Genomic DNA, 15,092 nt, shown 5'->3' on the forward strand with positions numbered 1-15,092 from the left:
GTGTGTGTAGTTATTTTTAACTCAATGCAATGTTGCAAAAGTCGGGTTATGTATATGTGTAAATTAGAAAAATTTGATGGTGAAATCACTCCAAGAAAATAATTGTTTCGCCATATTTTTAAAAGTGCACCTTAAAGAAAATGACAATACGGAGAAGTGGAGTACTGTCCTGACGAAAGAGTGAGTACATTTGGCTAATGGAATATGCAACCACTTTCTCCCCACCCCCACAAATAGACTATGTGAATGAGTGAAAGTTGGAATCTGCCACGTGTGGCAGAGATGTATCTTCGAAGCGAAATTTTGTGGGCGGGTGGTAGATTTTACTTATATATAAAATATACCACCTACTCACAAAGTCTTAATATATATATTAAGATTATTACAAGGTTGTAGAGGGATCATTTCAATAAAAATTTATAAAATGTAAGGTTTTTGCTGAATCGTGACACCGATTGTAGGATTTGTAAAATTGTAATTAATGGTAAAGCAAACAGATAAGGCGACAGAGATGAATAAAATAAGTGTGTTCAGATTTGCTTTAAATTATTATTGATTAATTTGAATTTATGGTTGCAACGATTACTGTTTGAAATTGATTTCTGTAAATTCTAGTTATTAAGGATTCGTAAATTTATCGTATTTTAGTGAATTCGTGTTTTAGTATTTTTTTACAAATTTTAGAAACATATATTCAAATATTTTGTACGGTGTAGGACATCAGTGGGGAATAAATTGACGTGGAAATTAAAATCACTACATGTCTACTCATCTTCAATAATATCAAGCTTTATTTTTTATCTAATTTAAATTAGTCTGTGAAATTTGCCAAATTTTAAATATAATCGCTTAACCGACGCAATTTTCTGAAACGCTGTAAACAAAGAAAACATAGATATTTGGTCCAAAAATTGGGTTTTGTACACCCGTTAAACTTGTTTAAATTGTGTTAAAAATGTGAAATAAAACCATTATGGTTCTTTTCAACTCGAAAATTATGGAATTATTGTTCAAAAATTGTCACTACCAAAAATTGTTCGGGAGCATAATATAGATCGGCAGCAAACATCATAGTTCTGTCACAAGTTTCGGGGTCTATTTGCAAATTTTAAAGCATGTAAATAATAATTAACATTTCCTGCCAAATTACTACTATATCATAGTTTATGCTCTACCAGCTCGGTGATTGCATGCAAAATGTCACCAATTTGGTAACAAATAACCACTAAATTATTTAGAGTGCAATTCTGTATCCACAGAGTAATCCTGTGCGAAGTCAACTACTGAGCACTCGACTTTCTCCTCTCTCCCCGTATTCCGTCTCAAGTTGAGACGACTGCAGTCCAAAAAACTCCTCAGTTCTCGTCAGACCTCGAAAGCGAAAGAATCACGCTGCTCTGAACTTCGTGCAGAATTCGTCTTTTCAACTTTTCAGAGCCACGATTTCCTTACAAGTTTTAAAATTAACCTGGAGTAAAATAAAGCATTTCGGGAAATTGAACGTAGTGAAAGTGGAGCGAAAGTTGATTTTTCCGTTGTTATTGATTGGTATTTATTTGCAGTGGAAGAATAATTGAAGAATTTAAAATCCATTTTTGTGGGCTCGGTGAAAGTTTTTAGCGATTGGTAAATTATATGTAATATTTGTACAATTTGTGCAATTATTTCTGCATTATAGTCAATTATTAATACTCGTTTGTGTTTAAAAAAAACAAGACATTGGGCGTACTCACGACAACTTCTTATTTCGCATCGCAACTCATTTAGCAAACTTGCGAAGATCAAGATATTTCTGTCGTGAGGGGATTCGCAAAATATGACTTCGCAAAACTCTCTTATCTCGCAAATCTACAGAAAAACACCTATTTTGGTATTGTTTCCATGGGTTTCTGTAATTTCTCTTGCAGAATTACTTTGCAAAATAATTTTGCGAAATAAGGACATGCTCAATTGCTGGGTAAATTTGCGAAAAAAAATCCCATGGTTTTCCAGCAAATTTTTTGCGAAATCTCGCATATCTCGCAAAACTTCGCAAGTTATGTTGCTATGCTCAATTTGCGAGATATGCGAGATATGCGAGATATGCGAAGGTTGACGTGAGTACGCTCATTAAATGAGACCAACGACTCGTGTAAATTTTAATAATTTGAGGGAAAATTGTGAAACTAAATTACTTTATACAATTGCAATTCAAGAGAAAAAGGCAAAATTGTGAAATTTTCAAAAATTCCACTGTAGTAAACTTACTGAAACATTAATTAATTACAAATTAACTTGTGAAATCGAATCTCCTCACTTCCACCAGTGAATCTGAATTCAACGAAAAACAGATACATAAATCTCTCTTGAATTAAAAAAAATCGCAAATTTTCTCTTTTCGATTTTGAAGAAATTCGTCTAAAATCTGTGTTCCTTGTTATTCAAAAGAATTTAATTCTGCGTGATGATTTCAATCTTTTGTAGATCTGATAGTTTGTGAAATATTTTTAGTGTCGTTTCGTGTTAGTGAGTGTTTTAGTGCTTTCGTGAGTTCCACTCCGCCCCAGAGAGAAAGCAATCGCGAGTCTGCTCTGATTTCACCAACCAACAAGCAGGTGATGATTTTCTTATTTTACTCGTTCTTCTCACCTCCTGGGGCATTTCCGCTTATCGAGAATGTCCGGATTGGAAAATAAAGTAAATACAATCTCGTGTAAAATTCGATCCGGATTTTTTTTCCATGAAAAAGTATCAGATTTTCGGATACCCAGTAAATTAAACTATTTGATCATTTCCTCGGTTTCCCAATAGTCATAAAGATAATGGCTTTCTCTCTCTTCTCCAAGTTTTCCTGTTCAAAAACACGATTCGGAAACGATGTAGAGAAATATTTTGTGTAAAAAAGATGAAAAATACCCGGGATTCTTTCCCCGAGAGAAGTTTTCCCTCAGTTTTTCTACTCCCTTATTCGTCCCCATACAAAAAAAGAAGCAACTAAACTGCACTCGAAGGACAAGATTTGGATTTGGTGGGCTCCGAGTTAAAAAAAATATATGACTTTTGTAGGAGAAAGCGGACATAAAAGTGGACAAAATCGACACAATTTACGAGTAATTAGGTCGAGAGGGAAGACGTTATCCTAACAAGAGGATGAGGAAGAAGGTCCAGTTTCGAGTAGTTTTTTTTGCGAAAAAGTGCGGGATCAAACATGGATTAGCGTTGAGAGGGAAATGAGAAGAGAAAGAAGGGATATTTTCAGAAGAGGAAGTGGGAGAAACTTAAAAAAGGGTGGACAATTTTGGTGCTAACGACAAATTGGACGAAGGGAAAGAGAGAAAATTCGGGTGAAAGTGAAGAGTAAAGCCAAAGAGGCGGATGGGACAAATCTGTATGAAAATTGGACGAATTTCTAGTAGTTTCACGAAAAATTGATTAAAATGGGGTAATACTGTCAAAATTTAGTCCAAGCAAGGGCCAAAGTGTGGCAAAATATTTTCCACATCGCGTAAATATTAGCGAAACGGAAATTAACCACTGGTTAAACTGAGGCGAGTTCATGGTCATAATCTGTCAAAATAGTGTCGAAATTACTGCAAAATTTTGGTGACAATGAGTAACTTGCGTAATTTTATTACAAACCTGATCACGATATTTCATTCCGAGATTTCATTAATCCAAAAATTAAACCGTGTCCGTACTGTTGAAAGCTGTCGTTAAAAAGTCCTTCTGAGAACAGATATCTTTACAATTCTTTCCAAAAATTTGGCGAAATCAGTATCATCAACTGGGGGATAGATACTGCTTGACCTCTCCCACGCTGTGCATGCCTCCCTCCCTCCGTTTCCTCCCCTCGTGGATATTTTATTTTATTTTGTTTTATTTAATAGGACAATTCTCAACTCGACAATTGCTTCTGGCTCGCTCTTGATCTCTCACCAACTTTCCCTCTCGTCCTCGTTTTCGCCAATTGCTGCACTTTCACCACTGCTTCTTCTTCTCGTTACTACGAACGAAGGGGAGAAAGTGAAAGCAATAAAATATGAGCGGATTATATGGCCTCGTCCCCTGTAAAATAGATGAGTGGGTCGGGCCACAATTGGGCCCAGATTATCGTGCCATATTGGCTACGAGAGAATAAACTGGGAGTAAAGTTGGACTAGTAAACTGCTAATTTATTGCGTTACGAAAGATTACACCGCTATTAATATCCAATCCGATCCGAATTACTGTTTGTTACCGAAATTCCGAGTCAACGGATTATGTACAAATGTTTTATTTCGTTATTAATCCGGGTGAAAGTTTGTGGGTGAAATGGTAACGAGGTTAATTTTGCCTTTGGTAAGAAGAGGACGTCGGGAGGACGAGGGAGATATCAACGTGTCATCGGAGGGACACTGACTGAGTGAGTTGGAACAATGGGATTTGTTGATTTGGAAGGAATCGATAAATCAATTGTTGGGGTTGTCTTGTTTATGCAAATGAGGGAGGAAGAAGGGAAATATATGTAAATGAGCAGGGATATAAGGGAAGTAAGTGTGGAAAAAATCAGATAAATGTGCATGGAGGAGAAATTAAAGGACCAAATGGTGTTGAAACTGGCAGAAAAGAGAAATAAGTACGGAACTTAAAATTTTGGTTTAATTGGAGGAAGAATTTTGTAAGAAAACAGAAAAATTGGTAAATAAAATTCTAGAAAAAATCAAGGGATGAAATTTGATAATGCTGGACAAGATTTGAACAAGTGTGTTACCCGAATCTTCAGAAAACTCGAGAAGAATAAATTTTTACAAAATTTTGATACATGCGGTTCAAAATACTGCTGAACATGGTGGAGAATTCAAATTTGAAAGCTGCGTTTTCAGAAAACTGGAGGAAAGTTCCACAAAACCAACGTAAAAGTATGCACGGGAAAAGGAAAATTTGGATGATTCTAATTACGAAATTCAACTAAAAATGTGTATAAAAAGCAAAAAATCTGAAATATTTTATCTCCCTTCATCTTTCACCCACTTTCTGCCCACCTTGTTTTCTTCCTAAAGTAAGTTTCTAATGCAAATAAATCCCTCCTCTAATTTTACCCCCGTCTAAAAATACTCTTGTTTTTGCATCTCTCAATTACGGGGAAAATTACTGCACACCCCGAAACGCAGTGACGCATGAAATTGCAACCTTACAAGTAGATCAAGTACTTTCTTTTCTTATTCTATTTTGCTTTCTCCCAAAACAGCAACAAAGAGAGAAAGAAACATCTCGTCTTTTCTCTCTATTTTCCATTTTTTTACAAACAACTCTAAGAAATCGATAGCTTACTTTCTCTTTGTTTTTCACTCTCGGAGAAAACCATGTGTCCGTCAAGGCTGGAAAAAATAATAATATTATTTAAACCACTCGAAAAGAAGAAGTTATACAACAAAAGATTTCGTATTCATTTTCAGAAATGTAAAAATAAAAATTATGGAGACTATGCACTCTTAGAAATCTGTTACCTGATGGCTAAGCTTTGCGGTAATAGATTCCGTATTATTTTTATTTATCAGAAACTTGAACTCAACAAGGCATTCGACGAATCAAAACCATAGATCTTCGTTATTTTTAGTTAATTATATTTCTGCACAAAATTTGAAATGACTTCATAATTCCTCAATTTGAAAATCTTGTATATTTCTTGCCAAACAAGATTTGTACGGTTCACTTGGTAGCAGAAGTTTTTGCATATTGTTTTTAAAATAATTGATATTATATGTTTTCTTCCATCGTGAAATTCAAATTACGTCTCAACCTGTAGCAAAGTGAAAAGTGTTGGATTTCCACAAAGTATTCCAGGCTTGGTAGAGTCACATTCGTAATAAAGTTTATTTTCATTTTAAATACTTCTATACTAAGGGATTATAATTTATTATTGATTTTGCCAATGTGATAAACGTTACCAAACCGGTGATAAGAGAATGACGCATAATTCCATCCTAGCTTTTTTCATGTGTAGTCTTAAAGTGACAGCCACTCGTCAAAAAGAAACTCGTTTTGGAACAAGATCTGAACCAGCTTTGGGTTAAAACAGTGAAAGAGTCGAAAAACAAAAGAAATTGCTGTCTGTGAAAGTTGAAGTTTTTTGCTCTCTTTCTTCCCGTTTTCTTTTAAACTTTCTCTTTTTTGACAGAAATTTCAACAAGTTGTTGTCTAGACGGAGGAAGAGTGAAGCAGAAGCAGCTTATGGAACATGGTTCCCCTCCGTTGCAAAACTTTCCTATAAGTTGCATATAGTTACACGTTAAATAGTTGGAAATATTTGGGTGTATTTCAAATAATAATTTTAGCTGTATATTTTTAGATTTTACAGAAATTTACATTTTTCATAGTTAAAAATTAGTTGTCAGGAGAATTAATACTTTTTTTTCAGGCCAACAAATAAACTGCAGGTTCTGTAGAAACGTTTTAGCTATGCAAATTTGTGGAATTTGATTGATGAAAAGGTCATTTTGGAATTCTTGAAAAATGTTTTCTGGTTTAAATTCTACTCAGATCGCTCATGCCGTCTTTTTTAGTGTAAAGTAAGTGTGAATAAACGAAAATTGAGTGTCGGAATAAAAAAAATAACCTCGCTAAAAAATTGCTAAAGGTTGTAGGTTTTTTTTTGCTCGAATGTTTCCAAATCTTCCAAATGAGTTGAAAAACTAATTTGTACCAAAATACCGACATTTTTGTCTTAGACCTAAACTGATCATCTTTCGTAAACTTCTGCAAAGGTTGTTCGATGTGCGGATAGTTTTTAAATTAGCTTACAAGCACAATAATTGAATTGGTCACTATTTATATTTCTTAAAATTCTTAAACCATACTTACACATGGATTATTTTTTACCAAATCTGGAAATTTTGGCGGTTAAAAAAATATAAGTATATTCATGCAGGGTGCACTTTTACATTTTCATGAATACATGTTATCAAAAACATGTCATGTTATCAATTAATGATTTGTCGTGTCGAGGTGAACGTGCCTCCGGAGGTCGAACATGGCACGTTGCGTGGCGTGCGTTAAGAAAGTTTAGCGTAATTAGAAGCCGGGCAGAGATGTGGTTTCGTCTCGTGGTGACTTCAACGGTGAGAATTTATGTAGCCGAAACCTTACGAAAGTCATGTTCCAGCTTATAAATTGTAGGATTGCAAGTGGCAATTAAATTTGTGTAATTTTTTTTAAAATCTGGTTTACATTATAAAGTATCTTTGCTAAATTTAACATTTTTCTGGTTAATTTGGACGCTAAATTGAAAGATTTTGCTAAATTATGATGCTAACTTAGATTATATGAAACATCAATTTTTGCAATGATGCGATTTACACGCCGTTTATGAATATCATCAAAAAATTAGTAGTAAATTTGCCATAGATGTTTCCATTTTCTATTAAAATTATAATGAAGTTTTTTTTGGACTAGCATTTTTAGTATCATACAAATACTTTACATAGTTCAAATTGTCATTGTTATTGTGATTGAAAGCACAAATTCATTCACAATAAAATAATAACCTAAAATTCATGAAGTTTACAAATTCAAAATTACGAGAAGCTAGGAAATTTATTTGTGATTACTACACTCAGAATAAAAAGTAAGCAAATTGGTACTGGGCGGTGTCTATATATGACCTCACTGGATTGGTAGCGATTTTCTACAGAATTGTAGTAAATTTGCTACCATCTTGTAGCATTTCCTTACCCCGCTGTAACGGTTAGTCAAAATATGGTAGCAAATTTACTACAGTTTCGTTGGAAATCGCTACCAATCCAGTGAGGTCATATATAGACACCGCCCAGCAGCAATTTGCTTACTTTTTATTTAGAGTGTGTCCAAATTTTCAAGTTTAACCATGAAAATTAAATACATAAATGTTTTGCACGTTGAAAAAAAAATACTACACATTTAAAGCAAAAGTTATAGAAAATTGTGGAGGATAATTAATTAATCGTGGGAAGGATGTGTCAATTCAATCCGCGAAATAAATTCGGTGAAAATTGCGTTGTAGATTAAGTCGAGTGAAAATGGAACGAGAAAGTTTGCCCTGTAATTAATGAATTGTAACGAAACTATTGAAATCATTCGACCCGACTGGTGGGTCGAACAGGATGTAGAAAATCCTAGGTTTATAAGGTTAAATTTCCTAAAGTAACAACTAATTTGTTTAATTGACAAACCCAAATTAAATACAAAAAATTGTACAAAATTATATACTTTACCAACTTTTCCAAAATAAAGAAAGAATCTGTGCAACTTTATGATACACTAACGGCCTCATATTTATTCGTATGTAATCTATGTAAACTGTTCCATAAAGTTTACAAACTTCAAATAATTGATGGTTCACACCAGATCAATGAAGATTGTAAAGATGATAAATTTAGATAGAAAGTGACGCCATATAATTATTTATTATGTAAATTTGGGTATGAAATTTTTAATAGATGAATTTTGACAGATTGTTGAACCTTTCAATTTTGTGAAATGGATAACTAGCGATCACATTTTTTAGCTTATCCTTACGGTCTTCACTGGACCTGATTTTTATGTTTGCGAGTTCCAAACATCAGCATGAAAATTATCTGTGAGTTTATATGAGCCTTTTCATTTCGAACAGGATTCAGGAATATTTGTGCTGCCAAAATAATAATATTTGCACCTCAAGAATTTTTTTAAATTATTGAATCCCATCCTTTATTCACGGCCCCCGAAACGTAGGTGATCGTTGTGGATTTATCGTTCGCTAAATAAATATGGGAGCGATTGAGTAAAGTGTAAAAGGACTTTCACCACGTGTATCGCCGCCATGCAAATGAAACTAACTCAGATAATGTGTGGACGAACTACTACCCATGCAAAAGGGCAGGGTTTCGAATGCAAGAACGAAGGAAAAAGCTACCTCATTCGGATTTTTGTAATTTTTCATCAAATTTGCAAGGTTACAAAAATCCCGATGAACTTGGCACAAGTAGGAGGATTATAAATCTACAACAGATTTCTCAACTGATCTTTATTGGTCTGACTTTAAGTTTAATGGAGATAGAATCATGATTTGGGGGACAGTTCGTTAAATAATTTCACAAAATTTGCGCAGTTTATAAAGGCATGAATTGGAGAAAATGCGAAACACAATTTTAGGAAAATTAAAAGGTATTTCCGAGTAATTTGAACGTCATAAAACTAAATTTGACTTGTTGGTGAATTTAATTAGATTAACTTAGATAATCGGCAAGGACATATTCAACTGTTGGATTTAGCAGATTTTTAAAAAATTGTAAATTATTCAATTATGCAAAACTATTACAAACATCGGAATTAATTTACTCAAAACTTGCGACCCGTAAGTTTTAAAATTTACAGAATTTGTGGTAACAAAATTCCGATTTGACGGAACCCTCCACGGAATATCTACACGATGGAAGTAATCAGACCGTGTACGTCCTGCGGTTTGTGCTTGTCTGCACAATTCCGTCCTCTGTCTCACTGTTAAAATCGTGTAAAGTAAAATTCGTGTGGTTGATTTTGATTGTGGGAAATGCAGACATACATAAGTTTCCAAGGATTTCGGTCGGATTGAAGACTTCATTATGGGTCGGGCGTAAAGCACGTGATCCATTTTGGGGGCATTGTAAATGCGTAAATCAGGGGCAAAAATTCTCCGGAAGACGGTCCAATATGTCATTCGAGTTCTACTTGTGCAAGTATTTTGGGCATTTATTTATGGCGTGATCTGGTTGTATTTTTATTTGAAAGTTATACCGTGTCAAAAATTCAGGCATTTGTTTTCTTGCCTTGAGCATTATTAGAAACACAACTCTAGCCTGTATTTATCACAAGAAATTACAGATTCTATTTTTTTATACAAAACTGTAATTATATTTTATACAAAACCGAAACCTTAAATTATCAAACTGTCTCACTGATCATCATCATGGTACAAAACTAAGAAAATAAATTAGAGACTTTATCAACTAGTGTAAATACCCACCCACCCAAACCGACCAATAATTAACCAAGCTATTTATCCAACATTTTACTGTTGGCCCGTGTACTTGTTTACATAACTAACAACAACATGCTATTTTTACTATCTTTACTCGCTTTTGGTTACATGTTTCTAAATATTAACACAAAAGACATCAAATCGAGGGAAGATTTGTAAAAAAAATCAAAATAACTGTTCATGAATGTTTTCTTTTGGTTTGTTAGCAAAATTTCCACCAAAAGTAGCGAAACATTAATGTTCCTGGATTTATGTGATGTTCAAAATTCGGGACATACTACAACCGAACGTGCTTTATGCATGGTCCGTCCCCCACACCGAGTAGATTTTACGGTTGAGTTTTGCTTTCCTTGTTTTGAGAATAGTTTCGGAATTCGGGATTAAATAGTTGAACCGCAAATAGGGTTCGTTATTCGTTGGTTTTAGGTCCAAATTTGATTAATGGTGGGTGGATGAAAGTATGTTTGAATGTAAGTGACGGAGAAAAGTAGGTGTTAACACACATATGTGGACACTCTAAATAATCCGGTGGTAGCAACATGTTACCGGGCGGTATAAAAGTGTTATTACTTTATTAAGTTTGGTTAATAGTAAAGTCATGTATTTAACTCGAGCTTTGTTTCAAAACAAATTGTTACCAATTACTGGTTGCACTTACCAAAAGAGACCACACATGACTATCGATTTAGCCCGGTTTGGCTTCAAAAAATTTCAAGTTTGAAAAAGTTGAGATTCATGTCGGATATGATAAAGCAACCATCTGGGATCATAAGTATATAACAAATACGAAATTCCGAGGATAATTGGATTTTCAACGTATTTTTCAGTGCGGCTAGTTAAGCCTTAGGCGCGCCTTCAAAGGGTGGGGCGGGCGTGAATGGTATCATACCGCTTTACACTTTTTATTTTCTCAGAGTGTACACTCTAAATAAAAATAAGTAAAATTTACTCAAGGTTGAGTAAAAAGGAGGATGACACAACCAAAAGTAAAGTTTACCCAGCCGTTGTGCAAAACTTGTCCAAAATTGTGTGAAATTTGCCCAAAGGGTTAAGTTTGAACAACGTTAGGTAAATTTTTCCTTTGGGTTATGCCATCCTTCTGTTTACTCAACCTTGTGTAAATTTTACATATTTTTTTAGAGCGTATACTACCACATATCCAAATGGCATCAAGATCTGTCATTATGAGGTTGGCGTACTTTCCTCCTAAGTATAAAGAAAGTTACCCACAAAATAATCTGTTGCGTAATTAAAATGCGCTACCAAACTGGTAAATAATGCGTAAACTCGGCAATAACAATTTTTCCCGAATTATTTACACTATGTACGATGCAATAAATACACATAACGAACAATATCAAACGCAAAATACGTTCAGCGAAAGTGTTTTGGGCCCAACTTTGTCTCACCACCACTTACAAAAATTAGTGTGTTAAAGATTAGGAATTTATCCCGTAATAAATATAATCTTGGATAAAAAGCAATAAAATAATGTCATCCTTCTCGTGCCGAAAGCGGTCGCAGAAAAGAGAAAGTCGCATAATAAAACGCGATACATTAAATAATTCTCTCGCTCAAGGAGAAAGTGCAGGAGGGAAAGTGGAGCGTGCTTTGGACGAGATTAGTTTCTGAGAAGGTTAAGCAAACGAAAAAAGAAGAGCAAAGAGGAAAACTCGTGATCTATATTTTTACATGGAGAAAGCCGACAGATAACAGCTTGCGATTTTTAGGTGAGAAAAAAAGAGGGTAAAATACGGTTTGTTTTTTTTAGATAGAAAATTTGAAGTATTAAAAGTAGCATAAACAGCAGGGTGAAAATTTAGTTTTGAATTTATTTCATAACGTGAACATTATTGTCACCATAGTAGTTTTTTTAAAACATGACATCTTAACGTTCTGATCATTTGACAAATAAATAAAATGTTTTTATCGTCGTGTAAGTCTAACATCAAAAAATTTTATTTTTTTACAATTTCCTTTGAACAAATTAAGTCTTTCATATTTAAAATTTTAAAAAATAGTTTCACCAATTTTGAATTTAATACAAGTTTTCGTTTTATTTGAATCTTTCGAGTTACAAAATTTATTTGAACTTTACTTATAGAAAACAGTAACTTTTAAAAATCTTACCATTTTTGACCAACGTAATATCAACTCAGTTTTTCTTTTCCCATCCCGCGCTGGTATCCTTCCCATACTATTAGTCTGGTAGGGATACGAAAGCGGGAATCAAATTTTTGGTGAAGTAATTCTGAGTCAGTAGTAACACCTGATGCACATTTATTTCTCCTGGGCTTATCATCTCGCTTAATCTTCTCGCTCCATTAATTCCTCCTACAAATGGGCAGGTTGAGAAGATGAAGTTACAAAAAAAAATAAATGGTAAACTGCAAGGTTTGGTTGTCGGTCTATTTTTTGCTTACTTAGGTAATTTTGTAAAAGTTGAACAAAATGTGTGGGAGTTTATGTTGTAAACTACGCAACATTTATTTTGATAAGGTCGCCAATACATTGGTCTCGGTATCATTGAGAAATTGAAGTCGTGTAGCTTATTTCACGTAATTTGGTGAAGCAAAGGTTTGCAAAGTAATAATTTACTGGGAAATGAGAAGTACTAATTATGTAATTGGCATAAACTTGAACTAGGTGAAGAAGTGCTCCACAGTTTCTTATAAAAGTGCACATACATAAGTCGTTACCCACCTAGAAAAAATTTTGCTGCATCTTTTTCATTAAATGATTCTAAAAAATGTCTGAAATTATTGAAATTTCTTCATTATGAAAAACTATTACGTCGTAATTGTTATTTTCCATTAGTTTGTATATTTAATGTGATAGGATTTTCAGATAGGTCTCTTGTCCTGCTAAATTTAAATTTTTGAAATAAAAAAAATAAAGTTTTCACCCATTTTTCAAATTATTCAACTGTGTTTTTATATAAATTGTCCTAATCTTTCGTTACTTTTACTTTTTTAATTTAATTTTTAATTTTCTAAACTTTAATAAATCTGAAGTCGAAAGTTAACTTGTGGGTAATTTAAATTTGCTAAAAGAATGCTATATAACGAGGACATGAGAAGTTCAAAAAGGCACCATGTTTTTTGGTTAAGCTGACAAAATTATTTGAATGCTTTTCTAATTAAAAAATGTGTCTACATTACTGGAAACTTGACGCATTGCACGAGACAGTTTTCACCTACAATTTAAAATATTTTTGATATTGATTTTGGATTTTGGAATATTGTTGATTTTGGTGATGGCACGGATGAAATTGAGTAAATCCTAGAAAAGTGAGTGAGCAATGAGTCTGAGGAAATGAAGAGGAATCCAGGAATCCGTCGTCTTAATGAGCACGATTTTGTTTACTGTTCTTCTCTGTTGTCTTAAAGAGGACGATTTAGTTTCTTAGTTTGTGCATCTCCGCAATATAAATCTTAACGACGGGAAACCCGGGTCGGGATTTTGGGGACCAGGCGGACACGATGTGATCACTCTTTACCGGGTTTTGTTGACCGGTACACTAACACATTACTGATTTGATAATAAACAATTTTGGATTACTTACAATTCAAAATAACGTAACGTCCTTATTGAAACGAGGGGGGTTTTAACCGGGTTTATTAGCCCGACTTAAAATTGAAGTGACGTTATGCATGGTAACTTATTAACTGGCCAGGTTCCATCTAAATTTGCTGTTTATGCAAAGTAATGGCCAGTCCAAAAGTGCCGGTTGAGAGGAGAATTCTTGCTTAATTGTGCATCTCCAGAGAAAGCAACGGAATGAATGTTAGAGACCATGCTGAAAACATGTGCAGAAAAAGTGTTTATTTTTGTCCATGAAATTGCTGTTTATAAAATAATTTTTGTATTCGTGGAGTCACAATGTAAATTTTTTGATAATTAACAATTCAATCTGTTTAATTGTTCCTGGATTTATTGGCATGTAGAATGTGGAAGCCTTGACCTTTCGCTGGTCCCCAAGTACGTTTCACAAAATACGTATTTTAAATATATCACAAAATCAATTTTAAAATAAAGCATAACATTTTATTAAACAATTAATTTCAGAAAACTCTGTAAATGCAGCAATTCACTCGGTCCTTGATAATAAAAAATAACCCAGAGCCAAAAGTTTAATTGCAGAGTTCAAAAATTGATAAAGCGTAACGCCGCAAACTAGTAAAAATTTAATGTACCTACGGTGGTAATATATATTTTAGATGTTAAGTTTATGGGGATTTCTAGAAATTACAGACCTAAGAAAGTTTGAATTTCAGCAAATTTAAATTTTTCCAACCGTTTTGACACCCAAAAACTATCAACTACTCAAAAAGCACGTGCATTTTAATATGTTTATAAGCATAAATACCTCTAACTAATCTAGAAATCATAAATTCATAGAAATTTTATATTTAGCATCTGCACTGCACAACTACAATATTTCGCGAATGTACCTACATTTGCAAAATTTTCCCCAGAATATCTTCCTCCCTTGAGGAACCTTTTATTTCACCACAGGGCTAAAAACTGCCCGACATTTTAAACCCCACATCAAACATAGTTTCGCATCCTACTTTCTCCACGAGCAACAAATTTGAGCAAATTTTAGGAGCAAGAAATGAAAGCCACATCACACGGAAAACTTTCCCCAGGGAATTCATCCTTCGCGGTTTGCTCATTTTGTTCACGACTGGAAATAATTATTCCGCCAAAAGAACAACGACCAAACCACGAAACTCGACAACAACACTTTCTCCCCGACTTTTACTTACTTTTAATTCTTAATGTTTTAACAGAGCAGCATTTCTGGGGGGAAAATAACAGAAATTTGTTTTTCAAAACTTTATTTAACTTCGAATTGCCCGAGTTGGAAGGTTTTGAAATTTAGAAAAATTTCAAGGTCAAAATTTTAGTTTATCCTGCCAAACGAAAATTGCTACACTTGAATTTGTTTTTTTTTCTGTAATGTCAAAGTTAATAGGTTGCACGTTGAGGTTAAACTTTGACCTTGTGACCAAATCTGACACCAAGTTCCACATTTTTAAAGTTGAATTCACATATCCTCCAAACATCTGTATCAAAATTAAATTAGCCGTCAAAA

General features: G+C 33.8%; 1 protein-coding gene across 1 annotated transcript in view; it reads left to right on the plus strand.

The window, feature by feature from the left end:
• Positions 1-2,056: 2,056 nt before the first annotated feature.
• The window catches only part of LOC118439404 (neuroligin-1-like), a 114,309-nt gene continuing 101,273 nt past the window's right edge, over positions 2,057-15,092 (plus strand). Inside the window, exon 1 of the mRNA XM_035860688.1 lies at positions 2,057-2,594. The gene's annotated coding sequence lies outside the window, so the exon portion shown is untranslated. The remainder of the gene's footprint in view (positions 2,595-15,092) is intronic.

This window comes from Folsomia candida, unplaced genomic scaffold, assembly GCF_002217175.1.
Source record: "Folsomia candida strain VU population unplaced genomic scaffold, ASM221717v1 Fcan01_Sc035, whole genome shotgun sequence".
Classification (NCBI taxonomy): Eukaryota; Metazoa; Arthropoda; class Collembola; order Entomobryomorpha; family Isotomidae; genus Folsomia; species Folsomia candida.